A 20,420-nucleotide genomic window follows, 5' to 3' on the forward strand; every position below is an offset into this window, starting at 1 on the left:
TCATGCACAGTATTCACAAGCGAGTGGGGTTTGAGGTTTCAGTCAGTAATGCAAATACATTCAGCATCACTAAGGCTGGTTGCCCTTGCTGGAGTGTAGTCAGTCACCCAGGTTACACATGGTGCTGGTCTGAAAAAGCAGTTTGGACATGTGCTTTTTTAAGAATCTGAAAAGTGGATTCAAAATGTGTCAGTCTGTAAAAGTGTTTATCACTTGCCAAAAAAAAGAGTAGTAAGTGTGCTTTCAAATTGGCAAAGAAATATCGTTTTGTGACTAATATGAAAACATGACTCTGTGTGCAAAAAGGAATTACAGGCAGAGATTTATTGCGTATTGCTCTGGTGATTTCACAGTTGCATTAGATGGAAAGGGGGAGCCATTTTTTTGTGCAGAAGCAGACTCTTAGCACACACCCAGCTGCTTACCCTGTGGAATCATGCACAGTATTCACAAGCGAGTGGGGTTTGAGGTTTCAGTCAGTAATGCAAATACATTCAGCATCACTAAGGCTGGTTGCCCTTGCTGGAGTGTAGTCAGTCACCCAGGTTACACATGGTGCTGGTCTGAAAAAGCAGTTTGGACATGTGCTTTTTTAAGAATCTGAAAAGTGGATTCATAATGTGTCAGTCTGTAAAAGTGTTTATCACTTGCCAAAAAAAAGAGTAGTAAGTGTGCTTTCAAATTGGCAAAGAAATTTCGTTTTGTGACTAATATGAAAACATGACTCTGTGTGCAAAGAGGAATTACAGGCAGAGATTTATTGCGTATTGCTCTGGTGATTTCACACTTGCATTAGATGGAAAGGGGGAGCCATTTTTTGGTGCAGAAGCAGACTCTTAGCACACACCCAGCTGCTTACCCTGTGGAATCATGCACAGTATTCACAAGCGAGTGGGGTTTGAGGTTTCAGTCAGTAATGCAAATACATTCAGCATCACTAAGGTTGGTTGCCCGTGCTGGAGTGTAGTCAGTCACCCAGGTTACACATGGTGCTGGTCTGAAAAAGCAGTTTGGAAATGTGCTTTTTTAAGAATCTGAAAAGTGGATTCAAAATGTGTCAGTCTTTAAAAGTGTTTATCACTTGCCAAAAAAAAGAGTAGTAAGTGTGCTTTCAAATTGGCAAAGAAATTTCGTTTTGTGACTAATATGAAAACATGACTCTGTGTGCAAAAAGGAATTACAGGCAGAGATTTATTGCGTATTGCTATGGTGATTTCACAGTTGCATTAGATGGAAAGGGGGAGCCATTTTTTGGTGCAGAAGCAGACTCTTAGCACACACCCAGCTGCTTACCCTGTGGAATCATGCACAGTATTCACAAGCGAGTGGGGTTTGAGGTTTCAGTCAGTAATGCAAATACATTCAGCATCACTAAGGCTGGTTGCCCTTGCTGGAGTGTAGTCAGTCACCCAGGTTACACATGGTGCTGGTCTGAAAAAGCAGTTTGGACATGTGCTTTTTTAAGAATCTGAAAAGTGGATTCAAAATGTGTCAGTCTGTTAAAGTGTTTATCACTTGCCAAAAAAAAGAGTAGTAAGTGTGCTTTCAAATTGGCAAAGAAATTTCGTTTTGTGACTAATATGAAAACATGACTCTGTGTGCAAAGAGGAATTACAGGCAGAGATTTATTGCATATTGCTCTGGTGATTTCACAGTTGCATTAGATGGAAAGGGGGAGCCATTTTTTTGTGCAGAAGCAGACTCTTAGCCCACACCCAGCTGCTTACCCTGTGGAATCATGCACAGTATTCACAAGCGAGTGGGGTTTGAGGTTTCAGTCAGTAATGCAAATACATTCAGCATCACTAAGGCTGGTTGCCCTTGCTGGAGTGTAGTCAGTCACCCAGGTTACACATGGTGCTGGTGTGAAAAAGCAGTTTGGACATGTGCTTTTTTAAGAATCTAAAAAGTGGATTCAAAATGTGTCAGTCTGTAAAAGTGTTTATCACTTGCCAAAAAAAAGAGTAGTAAGTGTGCTTTCAAATTGGCAAAGAAATTTTGTTTTGTGACTAATATGAAAACATGACTCTGTGTGCAAAGAGGAATTACAGGCAGAGATTTATTGCGTATTGCTCTGGTGATTTCACAGTTGCATTAGATGGAAAGGGGGAGCCATTTTTTGGTGCAGAAGCAGACTCTTAGCACACACCCAGCTGCTTACCCTGTGGAATCATGCACAGTATTCACAAGCGAGTGGGGTTTGAGGTTTCAGTCAGTAATGCAAATACATTCAGCATCACTAAGGCTGGTTGCCCTTGCTGGAGTGTAGTCAGTCACCCAGGTTACACATGGTGCTGGTCTGAAAAAGCAGTTTGGACATGTGCTTTTTTAAGAATCTGAAAAGTGGATTCAAAATGTGTCAGTCTGTAAAAGTGTTTATCACTTGCCAAAAAAAAGAGTAGTAAGTGTGCTTTCAAATTGGCAAAGAAATATCGTTTTGTGACTAATATGAAAACATGACTCTGTGTGCAAAAAGGAATTACAGGCAGAGATTTATTGCGTATTGCTCTGGTGATTTCACAGTTGCATTAGATGGAAAGGGGGAGCCATTTTTTTGTACAGAAGCAGACTCTTAGCACACACCCAGCTGCTTACCCTGTGGAATCATGCACAGTATTCACAAGCGAGTGGGGTTTGAGGTTTCAGTCAGTAATGCAAATACATTCAGCATCACTAAGGCTGGTTGCCCTTGCTGGAGTGTAGTCAGTCACCCAGGTTACACATGGTGCTGGTCTGAAAAAGCAGTTTGGACATGTGCTTTTTTAAGAATCTGAAAAGTGGATTCATAATGTGTCAGTCTGTAAAAGTGTTTATCACTTGCCAAAAAAAAGAGTAGTAAGTGTGCTTTCAAATTGGCAAAGAAATTTCGTTTTGTGACTAATATGAAAACATGACTCTGTGTGCAAAGAGGAATTACAGGCAGAGATTTATTGCGTATTGCTCTGGTGATTTCACACTTGCATTAGATGGAAAGGGGGAGCCATTTTTTGGTGCAGAAGCAGACTCTTAGCACACACCCAGCTGCTTACCCTGTGGAATCATGCACAGTATTCACAAGCGAGTGGGGTTTGAGGTTTCAGTCAGTAATGCAAATACATTCAGCATCACTAAGGTTGGTTGCCCGTGCTGGAGTGTAGTCAGTCACCCAGGTTACACATGGTGCTGGTCTGAAAAAGCAGTTTGGAAATGTGCTTTTTTAAGAATCTGAAAAGTGGATTCAAAATGTGTCAGTCTTTAAAAGTGTTTATCACTTGCCAAAAAAAAGAGTAGTAAGTGTGCTTTCAAATTGGCAAAGGAATTTCGTTTTGTGACTAATATGAAAACATGACTCTGTGTGCAAAGAGGAATTACAGGCAGAGATTTATTGCATATTGCTCTGGTGATTTCACAGTTGCATTAGATGGAAAGGGGGAGCCATTTTTTTGTGCAGAAGCAGACTCTTAGCCCACACCCAGCTGCTTACCCTGTGGAATCATGCACAGTATTCACAAGCGAGTGGGGTTTGAGGTTTCAGTCAGTAATGCAAATACATTCAGCATCACTAAGGCTGGTTGCCCTTGCTGGAGTGTAGTCAGTCACCCAGGTTACACATGGTGCTGGTGTGAAAAAGCAGTTTGGACATGTGCTTTTTTAAGAATCTAAAAAGTGGATTCAAAATGTGTCAGTCTGTAAAAGTGTTTATCACTTGCCAAAAAAAAGAGTAGTAAGTGTGCTTTCAAATTGGCAAAGAAATTTCGTTTTGTGACTAATATGAAAACATGACTCTGTGTGCAAAGAGGAATTACAGGCAGAGATTTATTGCGTATTGCTCTGGTGATTTCACATTTGCATTAGATGGAAAGGGGGAGCCATTTTTTGGTGCAGAAGCAGACTCTTAGCACACACCCAGCTGCTTACCCTGTGGAATCATGCACAGTATTCACAAGCGAGTGGGGTTTGAGGTTTCAGTCAGTAATGCAAATACATTCAGCATCACTAAGGCTGGTTGCCCTTGCTGGAGTGTAGTCAGTCACCCAGGTTACACATGGTGCTGGTCTGAAAAAGCAGTTTGGACATGTGCTTTTTTAAGAATCTGAAAAGTGGATTCAAAATGTGTCAGTCTGTAAAAGTGTTTATCACTTGCCAAAAAAAAGAGTAGTAAGTGTGCTTTCAAATTGGCAAAGAAATATCGTTTTGTGACTAATATGAAAACATGACTCTGTGTGCAAAAAGGAATTACAGGCAGAGATTTATTGCGTATTGCTCTGGTGATTTCACAGTTGCATTAGATGGAAAGGGGGAGCCATTTTTTGGTGCAGAAGCAGACTCTTAGCACACACCCAGCTGCTTACCCTGTGGAATCATGCACAGTATTCACAAGCGAGTGGGGTTTGAGGTTTCAGTCAGTAATGCAAATACATTCAGCATCACTAAGGTTGGTTGCCCGTGCTGGAGTGTAGTCAGTCACCCAGGTTACACATGGTGCTGGTCTGAAAAAGCAGTTTGGAAATGTGCTTTTTTAAGAATCTAAAAAGTGGATTCAAAATGTGTCAGTCTGTAAAAGTGTTTATCACTTGCCAAAAAAAAGAGTAGTAAGTGTGCTTTCAAATTGGCAAAGAAATTTCGTTTTGTGACTAATATGAAAACATGACTCTGTGTGCAAAGAGGAATTACAGGCAGAGATTTATTGCGTATTGCTCTGGTGATTTCACAGTTGCATTAGATGGAAAGGGGGAGCCATTTTTTGGTGCAGAAGCAGACTCTTAGCACACACCCAGCTGCTTACCCTGTGGAATCATGCACAGTATTCACAAGCGAGTGGGGTTTGAGGTTTCAGTCAGTAATGCAAATACATTCAGCATCACTAAGGCTGGTTGCCCTTGCTGGAGTGTAGTCAGTCACCCAGGTTACACATGGTGCTGGTCTGAAAAAGCAGTTTGGACATGTGCTTTTTTAAGAATCTGAAAAGTGGATTCAAAATGTGTCAGTCTGTAAAAGTGTTTATCACTTGCCAAAAAAAAGAGTAGTAAGTGTGCTTTCAAATTGGCAAAGAAATATCGTTTTGTGACTAATATGAAAACATGACTCTGTGTGCAAAAAGGAATTACAGGCAGAGATTTATTGCGTATTGCTCTGGTGATTTCACAGTTGCATTAGATGGAAAGGGGGAGCCATTTTTTTGTGCAGAAGCAGACTCTTAGCACACACCCAGCTGCTTACCCTGTGGAATCATGCACAGTATTCACAAGCGAGTGGGGTTTGAGGTTTCAGTCAGTAATGCAAATACATTCAGCATCACTAAGGCTGGTTGCCCTTGCTGGAGTGTAGTCAGTCACCCAGGTTACACATGGTGCTGGTCTGAAAAAGCAGTTTGGACATGTGCTTTTTTAAGAATCTGAAAAGTGGATTCATAATGTGTCAGTCTTAAAAGTGTTTATCACTTGCCAAAAAAAAGAATAGTAAGTGTGCTTTCAAATTGGCAAAGAAATTTCGTTTTGTGACTAATATGAAAACATGACTCTGTGTGCAAAGAGGAATTACAGGCAGAGATTTATTGCGTATTGCTCTGGTGATTTCACACTTGCATTAGATGGAAAGGGGGAGCCATTTTTTGGTGCAGAAGCAGACTCTTAGCACACACCCAGCTGCTTACCCTGTGGAATCATGCACAGTATTCACAAGCGAGTGGGGTTTGAGGTTTCAGTCAGTAATGCAAATACATTCAGCATCACTAAGGTTGGTTGCCCGTGCTGGAGTGTAGTCAGTCACCCAGGTTACACATGGTGCTGGTCTGAAAAAGCAGTTTGGAAATGTGCTTTTTTAAGAATCTGAAAAGTGGATTCAAAATGTGTCAGTCTTTAAAAGTGTTTATCACTTGCCAAAAAAAAGAGTAGTAAGTGTGCTTTCAAATTGGCAAAGAAATTTCGTTTTGTGACTAATATGAAAACATGACTCTGTGTGCAAAAAGGAATTACAGGCAGAGATTTATTGCGTATTGCTCTGGTGATTTCACAGTTGCATTAGATGGAAAGGGGGAGCCATTTTTTGGTGCAGAAGCAGACTCTTAGCACACACCCAGCTGCTTACCCTGTGGAATCATGCACAGTATTCACAAGCGAGTGGGGTTTGAGGTTTCAGTCAGTAATGCAAATACATTCAGCATCACTAAGGCTGGTTGCCCTTGCTGGAGTGTAGTCAGTCACCCAGGTTACACATGGTGCTGGTCTGAAAAAGCAGTTTGGACATGTGCTTTTTTAAGAATCTGAAAAGTGGATTCAAAATGTGTCAGTCTGTTAAAGTGTTTATCACTTGCCAAAAAAAAGAGTAGTAAGTGTGCTTTCAAATTGGCAAAGAAATATCGTTTTGTGACTAATATGAAAACATGACTCTGTGTGCAAAAAGGAATTACAGGCAGAGATTTATTGCGTATTGCTCTGGTGATTTCACAGTTGCATTAGATGGAAAGGGGGAGCCATTTTTTTGTGCAGAAGCAGACTCTTAGCACACACCCAGCTGCTTACCCTGTGGAATCATGCACAGTATTCACAAGCGAGTGGGGTTTGATGTTTCAGTCAGTAATGCAAATACATTCAGCATCACTAAGGCTGGTTGCCCTTGCTGGAGTGTAGTCAGTCACCTAGGTTACACATGGTGCTGGTCTGAAAAAGCAGTTTGGACATGTGCTTTTTTAAGAATCTGAAAAGTGGATTCATAATGTGTCAGTCTGTAAAAGTGTTTATCACTTGCCAAAAAAAAGAGTAGTAAGTGTGCTTTCAAATTGGCAAAGAAATTTCGTTTTGTGACTAATATAAAAACATGACTCTGTGTGCAAAGAGGAATTACAGGCAGAGATTTATTGCGTATTGCTCTGGTGATTTCACACTTGCATTAGATGGAAAGGGGGAGCCATTTTTTTGTGCAGAAGCAGACTCTTAGCACACACCCAGCTGCTTACCCTGTGGAATCATGCACAGTATTCACAAGCGAGTGGGGTTTGAGGTTTCAGTCAGTAATGCAAATACATTCAGCATCACTAAGGTTGGTTGCCCGTGCTGGAGTGTAGTCAGTCACCCAGGTTACACATGGTGCTGGTCTGAAAAAGCAGTTTGGAAATGTGCTTTTTTAAGAATCTGAAAAGTGGATTCAAAATGTGTCAGTCTTTAAAAGTGTTTATCACTTGCCAAAAAAAAGAGTAGTACGTGTGCTTTCAAATTGGCAAAGAAATTTCGTTTTGTGACTAATATGAAAACATGACTCTGTGTGCAAAAAGGAATTACAGGCAGAGATTTATTGCGTATTGCTCTGGTGATTTCACAGTTGCATTAGATGGAAAGGGGGAGCCATTTTTTGGTGCAGAAGCAGACTCTTAGCACACACCCAGCTGCTTACCCTGTGGAATCATGCACAGTATTCACAAGCGAGTGGGCTTTGAGGTTTCAGTCAGTAATGCAAATACATTCAGCATCACTAAGGCTGGTTGCCCTTGCTGGAGTGTAGTCAGTCACCCAGGTTACACATGGTGCTGGTCTGAAAAAGCAGTTTGGACATGTGCTTTTTTAAGAATCTGAAAAGTGGATTCAAAATGTGTCAGTCTGTAAAAGTGTTTATCACTTGCCAAAAAAAAGAGTAGTAAGTGTGCTTTCAAATTGGCAAAGAAATATCGTTTTGTGACTAATATGAAAACATGACTCTGTGTGCAAAAAGGAATTACAGGCAGAGATTTATTGCGTATTGCTCTGGTGATTTCACAGTTGCATTAGATGGAAAGGGGGAGCCATTTTTTGGTGCAGAAGCAGACTCTTAGCACACACCCAGCTGCTTACCCTGTGGAATCATGCACAGTATTCACAAGCGAGTGGGGTTTGAGGTTTCAGTCAGTAATGCAAATACATTCAGCATCACTAAGGTTGGTTGCCCGTGCTGGAGTGTAGTCAGTCACCCAGGTTACACATGGTGCTGGTCTGAAAAAGCAGTTTGGAAATGTGCTTTTTTAAGAATCTAAAAAGTGGATTCAAAATGTGTCAGTCTGTAAAAGTGTTTATCACTTGCCAAAAAAAAGAGTAGTAAGTGTGCTTTCAAATTGGCAAAGAAATTTCGTTTTGTGACTAATATGAAAACATGACTCTGTGTGCAAAGAGGAATTACAGGCAGAGATTTATTGCGTATTGCTCTGGTGATTTCACAGTTGCATTAGATGGAAAGGGGGAGCCATTTTTTGGTGCAGAAGCAGACTCTTAGCACACACCCAGCTGCTTACCCTGTGGAATCATGCACAGTATTCACAAGCGAGTGGGGTTTGAGGTTTCAGTCAGTAATGCAAATACATTCAGCATCACTAAGGCTGGTTGCCCTTGCTGGAGTGTAGTCAGTCACCCAGGTTACACATGGTGCTGGTCTGAAAAAGCAGTTTGGACATGTGCTTTTTTAAGAATCTGAAAAGTGGATTCAAAATGTGTCAGTCTGTAAAAGTGTTTATCACTTGCCAAAAAAAAGAGTAGTAAGTGTGCTTTCAAATTGGCAAAGAAATATCGTTTTGTGACTAATATGAAAACATGACTCTGTGTGCAAAAAGGAATTACAGGCAGAGATTTATTGCGTATTGCTCTGGTGATTTCACAGTTGCATTAGATGGAAAGGGGGAGCCATTTTTTTGTGCAGAAGCAGACTCTTAGCACACACCCAGCTGCTTACCCTGTGGAATCATGCACAGTATTCACAAGCGAGTGGGGTTTGAGGTTTCAGTCAGTAATGCAAATACATTCAGCATCACTAAGGCTGGTTGCCCTTGCTGGAGTGTAGTCAGTCACCCAGGTTACACATGGTGCTGGTCTGAAAAAGCAGTTTGGACATGTGCTTTTTTAAGAATCTGAAAAGTGGATTCATAATGTGTCAGTCTGTAAAAGTGTTTATCACTTGCCAAAAAAAAGAGTAGTAAGTGTGCTTTCAAATTGGCAAAGAAATTTCGTTTTGTGACTAATATGAAAACATGACTCTGTGTGCAAAGAGGAATTACAGGCAGAGATTTATTGCGTATTGCTCTGGTGATTTCACACTTGCATTAGATGGAAAGGGGGAGCCATTTTTTGGTGCAGAAGCAGACTCTTAGCACACACCCAGCTGCTTACCCTGTGGAATCATGCACAGTATTCACAAGCGAGTGGGGTTTGAGGTTTCAGTCAGTAATGCAAATACATTCAGCATCACTAAGGTTGGTTGCCCGTGCTGGAGTGTAGTCAGTCACCCAGGTTACACATGGTGCTGGTCTGAAAAAGCAGTTTGGAAATGTGCTTTTTTAAGAATCTGAAAAGTGGATTCAAAATGTGTCAGTCTTTAAAAGTGTTTATCACTTGCCAAAAAAAAGAGTAGTAAGTGTGCTTTCAAATTGGCAAAGAAATTTCGTTTTGTGACTAATATGAAAACATGACTCTGTGTGCAAAAAGGAATTACAGGCAGAGATTTATTGCGTATTGCTCTGGTGATTTCACAGTTGCATTAGATGGAAAGGGGGAGCCATTTTTTGGTGCAGAAGCAGACTCTTAGCACACACCCAGCTGCTTACCCTGTGGAATCATGCACAGTATTCACAAGCGAGTGGGGTTTGAGGTTTCAGTCAGTAATGCAAATACATTCAGCATCACTAAGGCTGGTTGCCCTTGCTGGAGTGTAGTCAGTCACCCAGGTTACACATGGTGCTGGTCTGAAAAAGCAGTTTGGACATGTGCTTTTTTAAGAATCTGAAAAGTGGATTCAAAATGTGTCAGTCTGTTAAAGTGTTTATCACTTGCCAAAAAAAAGAGTAGTAAGTGTGCTTTCAAATTGGCAAAGAAATATCGTTTTGTGACTAATATGAAAACATGACTCTGTGTGCAAAAAGGAATTACAGGCAGAGATTTATTGCGTATTGCTCTGGTGATTTCACAGTTGCATTAGATGGAAAGGGGGAGCCATTTTTTTGTGCAGAAGCAGACTCTTAGCACACACCCAGCTGCTTACCCTGTGGAATCATGCACAGTATTCACAAGCGAGTGGGGTTTGATGTTTCAGTCAGTAATGCAAATACATTCAGCATCACTAAGGCTGGTTGCCCTTGCTGGAGTGTAGTCAGTCACCTAGGTTACACATGGTGCTGGTCTGAAAAAGCAGTTTGGACATGTGCTTTTTTAAGAATCTGAAAAGTGGATTCATAATGTGTCAGTCTGTAAAAGTGTTTATCACTTGCCAAAAAAAAGAGTAGTAAGTGTGCTTTCAAATTGGCAAAGAAATTTCGTTTTGTGACTAATATGAAAACATGACTCTGTGTGCAAAGAGGAATTACAGGCAGAGATTTATTGCGTATTGCTCTGGTGATTTCACACTTGCATTAGATGGAAAGGGGGAGCCATTTTTTTGTGCAGAAGCAGACTCTTAGCACACACCCAGCTGCTTACCCTGTGGAATCATGCACAGTATTCACAAGCGAGTGGGGTTTGAGGTTTCAGTCAGTAATGCAAATACATTCAGCATCACTAAGGTTGGTTGCCCGTGCTGGAGTGTAGTCAGTCACCCAGGTTACACATGGTGCTGGTCTGAAAAAGCAGTTTGGAAATGTGCTTTTTTAAGAATCTGAAAAGTGGATTCAAAATGTGTCAGTCTTTAAAAGTGTTTATCACTTGCCAAAAAAAAGAGTAGTACGTGTGCTTTCAAATTGGCAAAGAAATTTCGTTTTGTGACTAATATGAAAACATGACTCTGTGTGCAAAAAGGAATTACAGGCAGAGATTTATTGCGTATTGCTCTGGTGATTTCACAGTTGCATTAGATGGAAAGGGGGAGCCATTTTTTGGTGCAGAAGCAGACTCTTAGCACACACCCAGCTGCTTACCCTGTGGAATCATGCACAGTATTCACAAGCGAGTGGGCTTTGAGGTTTCAGTCAGTAATGCAAATACATTCAGCATCACTAAGGCTGGTTGCCCTTGCTGGAGTGTAGTCAGTCACCCAGGTTACACATGGTGCTGGTCTGAAAAAGCAGTTTGGACATGTGCTTTTTTAAGAATCTGAAAAGTGGATTCAAAATGTGTCAGTCTGTTAAAGTGTTTATCACTTGCCAAAAAAAAGAGTAGTAAGTGTGCTTTCAAATTGGCAAAGAAATTTCGTTTTGTGACTAATATGAAAACATGACTCTGTGTGCAAAGAGGAATTACAGGCAGAGATTTATTGCATATTGCTCTGGTGATTTCACAGTTGCATTAGATGGAAAGGGGGAGCCATTTTTTTGTGCAGAAGCAGACTCTTAGCCCACACCCAGCTGCTTACCCTGTGGAATCATGCACAGTATTCACAAGCGAGTGGGGTTTGAGGTTTCAGTCAGTAATGCAAATACATTCAGCATCACTAAGGCTGGTTGCCCTTGCTGGAGTGTAGTCAGTCACCCAGGTTACACATGGTGCTGGTGTGAAAAAGCAGTTTGGACATGTGCTTTTTTAAGAATCTAAAAAGTGGATTCAAAATGTGTCAGTCTGTAAAAGTGTTTATCACTTGCCAAAAAAAAGAGTAGTAAGTGTGCTTTCAAATTGGCAAAGAAATTTCGTTTTGTGACTAATATGAAAACATGACTCTGTGTGCAAAGAGGAATTACAGGCAGAGATTTATTGCGTATTGCTCTGGTGATTTCACAGTTGCATTAGATGGAAAGGGGGAGCCATTTTTTGGTGCAGAAGCAGACTCTTAGCACACACCCAGCTGCTTACCCTGTGGAATCATGCACAGTATTCACAAGCGAGTGGGGTTTGAGGTTTCAGTCAGTAATGCAAATACATTCAGCATCACTAAGGCTGGTTGCCCTTGCTGGAGTGTAGTCAGTCACCTAGGTTACACATGGTGCTGGTCTGAAAAAGCAGTTTGGACATGTGCTTTTTTAAGAATCTGAAAAGTGGATTCATAATGTGTCAGTCTGTAAAAGTGTTTATCACTTGCCAAAAAAAAGAGTAGTAAGTGTGCTTTCAAATTGGCAAAGAAATTTCGTTTTGTGACTAATATGAAAACATGACTCTGTGTGCAAAGAGGAATTACAGGCAGAGATTTATTGCGTATTGCTCTGGTGATTTCACACTTGCATTAGATGGAAAGGGGGAGCCATTTTTTGGTGCAGAAGCAGACTCTTAGCACACACCCAGCTGCTTACCCTGTGGAATCATGCACAGTATTCACAAGCGAGTGGGGTTTGAGGTTTCAGTCAGTAATGCAAATACATTCAGCATCACTAAGGCTGGTTGCCCTTGCTGGAGTGTAGTCAGTCACCCAGGTTACACATGGTGCTGGTCTGAAAAAGCAGTTTGGACATGTGCTTTTTTAAGAATCTGAAAAGTGGATTCATAATGTGTCAGTCTGTAAAAGTGTTTATCACTTGCCAAAAAAAAGAGTAGTAAATGTGCTTTCAAGTTGGCAAAGAAATTTCGTTTTGTGACTAATATGAAAACATGACTCTGTGTGCAAAGAGGAATTACAGGCAGAGATTTATTGCATATTGCTCTGGTGATTTCACAGTTGCATTAGATGGAAAGGGGGAGCCATTTTTTTGTGCAGAAGCAGACTCTTAGCACACACCCAGCTGCTTACCCTGTGGAATCATGCACAGTATTCACAAGCGAGTGGGGTTTGAGGTTTCAGTCAGTAATGCAAATACATTCAGCATCACTAAGGCTGGTTGCCCTTGCTGGAGTGTAGTCAGTCACCCAGGTTACACATGGTGCTGGTCTGAAAAAGCAGTTTGGACATGTGCTTTTTTAAGAATCTAAAAAGTGGATTCAAAATGTGTCAGTCTGTAAAAGTGTTTATCACTTGCCAAAAAAAAGAGTAGTAAGTGTGCTTTCAAATTGGCAAAGAAATTTCGTTTTGTGACTAATATGAAAACATGACTCTGTGTGCAAAGAGGAATTACAGGCAGAGATTTATTGTGTATTGCTCTGGTGATTTCACAGTTGCATTAGATGGAAAGGGGGAGCCATTTTTTTGGTGCAGAAGCAGACTCTTAGCACACACCCAGCTGCTTACCCTGTGGAATCATGCACAGTATTCACAAGCGAGTGGGGTTTGAGGTTTCAGTCAGTAATGCAAATACATTCAGCATCACTAAGGCTGGTTGCCCTTGCTGGAGTGTAGTCAGTCACCCAGGTTACACATGGTGCTGGTCTGAAAAAGCAGTTTGGACATGTGCTTTTTTAAGAATCTGAAAAGTTGGTTTAAAATGTGTCAGTCTGTAAAAGTGTTTATCACTTGCCAAAAAAAAGAGTAGTAAGTGTGCTTTCAAATTGGCAAAGAAATTTCGTTTTGTGACTAATATGAAAACATGACTCTGTGTGCAAAGAGGAATTACAGGCAGAGATTTATTGCGTATTGCTCTGGTGATTTCACAGTTGCATTAGATGGAAAGGGGGAGCCATTTTTTGGTGCAGAAGCAGACTCTTAGCACACACCCAGCTGCTTACCCTGTGGAATCATGCACAGTATTCACAAGCGAGTGGGGTTTGAGGTTTCAGTCAGTAATGCAAATACATTCAGCATCACTAAGGCTGGTTGCCCTTGCTGGAGTGTAGTCAGTCACCCAGGTTACACATGGTGCTGGTCTGAAAAAGCAGTTTGGACATGTGCTTTTTTAAGAATCTGAAAAGTGGATTCAAAATGTGTCAGTCTGTAAAAGTGTTTATCACTTGCCAAAAAAAAGAGTAGTAAGTGTGCTTTCAAATTGGCAAAGAAATATCGTTTTGTGACTAATATGAAAACATGACTCTGTGTGCAAAAAGGAATTACAGGCAGAGATTTATTGCGTATTGCTCTGGTGATTTCACAGTTGCATTAGATGGAAAGGGGGAGCCATTTTTTTGTGCAGAAGCAGACTCTTAGCACACACCCAGCTGCTTACCCTGTGGAATCATGCACAGTATTCACAAGCGAGTGGGGTTTGAGGTTTCAGTCAGTAATGCAAATACATTCAGCATCACTAAGGCTGGTTGCCCTTGCTGGAGTGTAGTCAGTCACCCAGGTTACACATGGTGCTGGTCTGAAAAAGCAGTTTGGACATGTGCTTTTTTAAGAATCTGAAAAGTGGATTCATAATGTGTCAGTCTGTAAAAGTGTTTATCACTTGCCAAAAAAAAGAGTAGTAAGTGTGCTTTCAAATTGGCAAAGAAATTTCGTTTTGTGACTAATATGAAAACATGACTCTGTGTGCAAAGAGGAATTACAGGCAGAGATTTATTGCGTATTGCTCTGGTGATTTCACACTTGCATTAGATGGAAAGGGGGAGCCATTTTTTGGTGCAGAAGCAGACTCTTAGCACACACCCTGCTGCTTACCCTGTGGAATCATGCACAGTATTCACAAGCGAGTGGGGTTTGAGGTTTCAGTCAGTAATGCAAATACATTCAGCATCACTAAGGCTGGTTGCCCTTGCTGGAGTGTAGTCAGTCACCCAGGTTACACATGGTGCTGGTCTGAAAAAGCAGTTTGGACATGTGCTTTTTTAAGAATCTGAAAAGTGGATTCATAATGTGTCAGTCTGTAAAAGTGTTTATCACTTGCCAAAAAAAAGAGTAGTAAGTGTGCTTTCAAATTGGCAAAGAAATTTCGTTTTGTGACTAATATGAAAACATGACTCTGTGTGCAAAGAGGAATTACAGGCAGAGATTTATTGCATATTGCTCTGGTGATTTCACAGTTGCATTAGATGGAACGGGGGAGCCATTTTTTTATGCAGAAGCAGACTCTTAGCACACACCCAGCTGCTTACCCTGTGGAATCATGCACAGTATTCACAAGCGAGTGGGGTTTGAGGTTTCAGTCAGTAATGCAAATACATTCAGCATCACTAAGGCTGGTTGCCCTTGCTGGAGTGTAGTCAGTCACCCAGGTTACACATGGTGCTGGTCTGAAAAAGCAGTTTGGACATGTGCTTTTTTAAGAATCTGAAAAGTGGATTCAAAATGTGTCAGTCTGTAAAAGTGTTTATCACTTGCCAAAAAAAAGAGTAGTAAGTGTGCTTTCAAATTGGCAAAGAAATATCGTTTTGTGACTAATATGAAAACATGACTCTGTGTGCAAAAAGGAATTACAGGCAGAGATTTATTGCGTATTGCTCTGGTGATTTCACAGTTGCATTAGATGGAAAGGGGGAGCCATTTTTTTGTGCAGAAGCAGACTCTTAGCACACACCCAGCTGCTTACCCTGTGGAATCATGCACAGTATTCACAAGCGAGTGGGGTTTGAGGTTTCAGTCAGTAATGCAAATACATTCAGCATCACTAAGGCTGGTTGCCCTTGCTGGAGTGTAGTCAGTCACCCAGGTTACACATGGTGCTGGTCTGAAAAAGCAGTTTGGACATGTGCTTTTTTAAGAATCTGAAAAGTGGATTCATAATGTGTCAGTCTGTAAAAGTGTTTATCACTTGCCAAAAAAAAGAGTAGTAAGTGTGCTTTCAAATTGGCAAAGAAATTTCGTTTTGTGACTAATATGAAAACATGACTCTGTGTGCAAAGAGGAATTACAGGCAGAGATTTATTGCGTATTGCTCTGGTGATTTCACACTTGCATTAGATGGAAAGGGGGAGCCATTTTTTGGTGCAGAAGCAGACTCTTAGCACACACCCTGCTGCTTACCCTGTGGAATCATGCACAGTATTCACAAGCGAGTGGGGTTTGAGGTTTCAGTCAGTAATGCAAATACATTCAGCATCACTAAGGCTGGTTGCCCTTGCTGGAGTGTAGTCAGTCACCCAGGTTACACATGGTGCTGGTCTGAAAAAGCAGTTTGGACATGTGCTTTTTTAAGAATCTGAAAAGTGGATTCATAATGTGTCAGTCTGTAAAAGTGTTTATCACTTGCCAAAAAAAAGAGTAGTAAGTGTGCTTTCAAATTGGCAAAGAAATTTCGTTTTGTGACTAATATGAAAACATGACTCTGTGTGCAAAGAGGAATTACAGGCAGAGATTTATTGCATATTGCTCTGGTGATTTCACAGTTGCATTAGATGGAACGGGGGAGCCATTTTTTTATGCAGAAGCAGACTCTTAGCACACACCCAGCTGCTTACCCTGTGGAATCATGCACAGTATTCACAAGCGAGTGGGGTTTGAGGTTTCAGTCAGTAATGCAAATACATTCAGCATCACTAAGGCTGGTTGCCCTTGCTGGAGTGTAGTCAGTCACCCAGGTTACACATGGTGCTGGTCTGAAAAAGCAGTTTGGACATGTGCTTTTTTAAGAATCTAAAAAGTGGATTCAAAATGTGTCAGTCTGTAAAAGTGTTTATCACTTGCCAAAAAAAAGAGTAGTAGGTGTGCTTTCAAATTGGCAAAGAAATTTCGTTTTGTGACTAATATGAAAACATGACTCTGTGTGCAAAGAGGAATTACAGGCAGAGATTTATTGCGTATTGCTCTGGTGATTTCACAGTTGCATTAGATGGAAAGGGGGAGCCATTTTTTGGTGCAGAAGCAGACTCTTAGCACACACCCAGCTGCTTACCCTGTGGAATCATGCACAGTATTCACAAGCGAGTGGGGTTTAAGGTTTCAGTCAGTAATGCAAATACATTCAGCATCACTAAGGCTGGTTGCCCTTGCTGGAGTGTAGTCAGTCACCCAGGTTACACATGGTGCTGGTCTGAAAAAGCAGTTTGGAAATGTGCTTTTTTAAGAATCTGAAAAGTGGATTCAAAATGTGTCAGTCTGTAAAAGTGTTTATCACTTGCCAAAAAAAAGAGTAGTAAGTGTGCTTTCAAATTGGCAAAGAAATTTCGTTTTGTGACTAATATGAAAACATGACTCTGTGTGCAAAAAGGAATTACAGGCAGAGATTTATTGCGTATTGCTCTAGTGATTTCACAGTTGCATTAGATGGAAAGGGGGAGCCATTTTTTGGTGCAGAAGCAGACTCTTAGCACACACCCAGCTGCTTACCCTGTGGAATCATGCACAGTATTCACAAGCGAGTGGGGCTTGAGGTTTCAGTCAGTAATGCAAATACATTCAGCATCACTAAGGCTGGTTGCCCTTGCTGGAGTGTAGTCAGTCACCCAGGTTACACATGGTGCTGGTCTGAAAAAGCAGTTTGGACATGTGCTTTTTTAAGAATCTGAAAAGTGGATTCAAAATGTGTCAATCTGTAAAAGCGTTTATCACTTGCCAAAAAAAAGAGTAGTAAGTGTGCTTTCAAATTGGCAAAGAAATTTCGTTTTGTGACTAATATGAAAACATGACTCTGTGTGCAAAAAGGAATTACAGGCAGAGATTTATTGTGTATTGCTCTGGTGATTTCACAGTTGCATTAGATGGAAAGGGGGAGCCATTTTTTTGTGCAGAAGCAGACTCTTAGCACACACCCAGCTGCTTACCCTGTGGAATCATGCACAGTATTCACAAGCGAGTGGGGTTTGAGGTTTCAGTCAGTAATGCAAATACATTCAGCATCACTAAGACTGGTTGCCCTTGCTGGAGTGTAGTCAGTCACCCAGGTTACACATGGTGCTGGTCTGAAAAAGCAGTTTGGACATGTGCTTTTTTAAGAATCTGAAAAGTGGATTCAAAATGTGTCAGTCTGTAAAAGTGTTTATCACTTGCCAAAAAAAAGAGTAGTAAGTGTGCTTTCAAATTGGCAAAGAAATTTCGTTTTGTGACTAATATGAAAACATGACTCTGTGTGCAAAAAGGAATTACAGGCAGAGATGTATTGCGTATTGCTCTGGTGATTTCACAGTTGCATTAGATGGAAAGGGGGAGCCATTTTTTGGTGCAGAAGCAGACTCTTAGAACACACCCAGCTGCTTACCCTGTGGAATCATGCACAGTATTCACAAGCGAGTGGGGTTTGAGGTTTCAGTCAGTAATGCAAATACATTCAGCATCACTAAGGCTGGTTGCCCTTGCTGGAGTGTAGTCAGTCACCCAGGTTACACATGGTGCTGGTCTGAAAAAGCAGTTTGGAAATGTGCTTTTTTAAGAATCTGAAAAGTGGATTCAAAATGTGTCAGTCTGTAAAAGTGTTTATCACTTGCCAAAAAAAAGAGTAGTAAGTGTGCTTTCAAATTGGCAAAGAAATTTCGTTTTGTGACTAATATGAAAACATGACTCTGTGTGCAAAAAGGAATTACAGGCAGAGATTTATTGCGTATTGCTCTGGTGATTTCACAGTTGCATTAGATGGAAAGGGGAAGCCATTTTTTGGTGCAGAAGCAGACTCTTAGCACACACCCAGCTGCTTACCCTGTGGAATCATGCACAGTATTTACAAGCGAGTGGGGTTTGAGGTTTCAGTCAGTAATGCAAATACATTCAGCATCACTAAGGCTGGTTGCCCTTGCTGGAGTGTAGTCAGTCACCCAGGTTACACATGGTGCTGGTCTGAAAAAGCAGTTTGGACATGTGCTTTTTTAAGAATCTGAAAAGTGGATTCAAAATGTGTCAGTCTGTAAAAGTGTTTATCACTTGCCAAAAAAAAGAGTAGTAAGTGTGCTTTCAAATTGGCAAAGAAATATCGTTTTGTGACTAATATGAAAACATGACTCTGTGTGCAAAAAGGAATTACAGGCAGAGATTTATTGCGTATTGCTCTGGTGATTTCACAGTTGCATTAGATGGAAAGGGGGAGCCATTTTTTTGTGCAGAAGCAGACTCTTAGCACACACCCAGCTGCTTACCCTGTGGAATCATGCACAGTATTCACAAGCGAGTGGGGTTTGAGGTTTCAGTCAGTAATGCAAATACATTCAGCATCACTAAGGCTGGTTGCCCTTGCTGGAGTGTAGTCAGTCACCCAGGTTACACATGGTGCTGGTCTGAAAAAGCAGTTTGGACATGTGCTTTTTTAAGAATCTAAAAAGTGGATTCAAAATGTGTCAGTCTGTAAAAGTGTTTATCACTTGCCAAAAAAAAGAGTAGTAAGTGTGCTTTCAAATTGGCAAAGAAATTTCGTTTTGTGACTAATATGAAAACATGACTGTGTGCAAAGAGGAATTACAGGCAGAGATTTATTGCGTATTGCTCTGGTGATTTCACAGTTGCATTAGATGGAAAGGGGGAGCCATTTTTTTGGTGCAGAAGCAGACTCTTAGCACACACCCAGCTGCTTACCCTGTGGAATCATGCACAGTATTCACAAGCGAGTGGGGTTTGAGGTTTCAGTCAGTAATGCAAATACATTCAGCATCACTAAGGCTGGTTGCCCTTGCTGGAGTGTAGTCAGTCACCCAGGTTACACATGGTGCTGGTCTGAAAAAGCAGTTTGGACATGTGCTTTTTTAAGAATCTGAAAAGTGGATTCAAAATGTGTCAATCTGTAAAAGCGTTTATCACTTGCCAAAAAAAAGAGTAGTAAGTGTGCTTTCAAATTGGCAAAGAAATTTCGTTTTGTGACTAATATGAAAACATGACTCTGTGTGCAAAAAGGAATTACAGGCAGAGATTTATTGTGTATTGCTCTGGTGATTTCACAGTTGCATTAGATGGAAAGGGGGAGCCATTTTTTTGTGCAGAAGCAGACTCTTAGCACACACCCAGCTGCTTACCCTGTGGAATCATGCACAGTATTCACAAGCGAGTGGGGTTTAAGGTTTCAGTCAGTAATGCAAATACATTCAGCATCACTAAGGCTGGTTGCCCTGGCTGGAGTGTAGTCAGTCACCCAGGTTACACATGGTGCTGGTCTGAAAAAGCAGTTTGGACATGTGCTTTTTTAAGAATCTGAAAAGTGGATTCATAATGTGTCAGTCTGTAAAAGTGTTTATCACTTGCCAAAAAAAAGAGTAGTAAATGTGCTTTCAAGTTGGCAAAGAAATTTCGTTTTGTGACTAATATGAAAACATGACTCTGTGTGCAAAGAGGAATTACAGGCAGAGATTTATTGCATATTGCTCTGGTGATTTCACAGTTGCATTAGATGGAAAGGGGGAGCCATTTTTTTGTGCAGAAGCAGACTCTTAGCACACACCCAGCTGCTTACCCTGTGGAATCATGCACAGTATTCACAAGCGAGTGGGGTTTGAGGTTTCAGTCAGTAATGCAAATACATTCAGCATCACTAAGGCTGGTTGCCCTTGCTGGAGTGTAGTCAGTCACCCAGGTTACACATGGTGCTGGTCTGAAAAAGCAGTTTGGACATGTGCTTTTTTAAGAATCTAAAAAGTGGATTCAAAATGTGTCAGTCTGTAAAAGTGTTTATCACTTGCCAAAAAAAAGAGTAGTAAGTGTGCTTTCAAATTGGCAAAGAAATTTCGTTTTGTGACTAATATGAAAACATGACTCTGTGTGCAAAGAGGAATTACAGGCAGAGATTTATTATGTATTGCTCTGGTGATTTCACAGTTGCATTAGATGGAAAGGGGGAGCCATTTTTTTGGTGCAGAAGCAGACTCTTAGCACACACCCAGCTGCTTACCCTGTGGAATCATGCACAGTATTCACAAGCG

The sequence above is a fragment of the Triturus cristatus genome, chromosome 4_2 (genome assembly GCF_964204655.1).
Source record: "Triturus cristatus chromosome 4_2, aTriCri1.1, whole genome shotgun sequence".
NCBI classification, from domain to species: domain Eukaryota; kingdom Metazoa; phylum Chordata; class Amphibia; order Caudata; family Salamandridae; genus Triturus; species Triturus cristatus.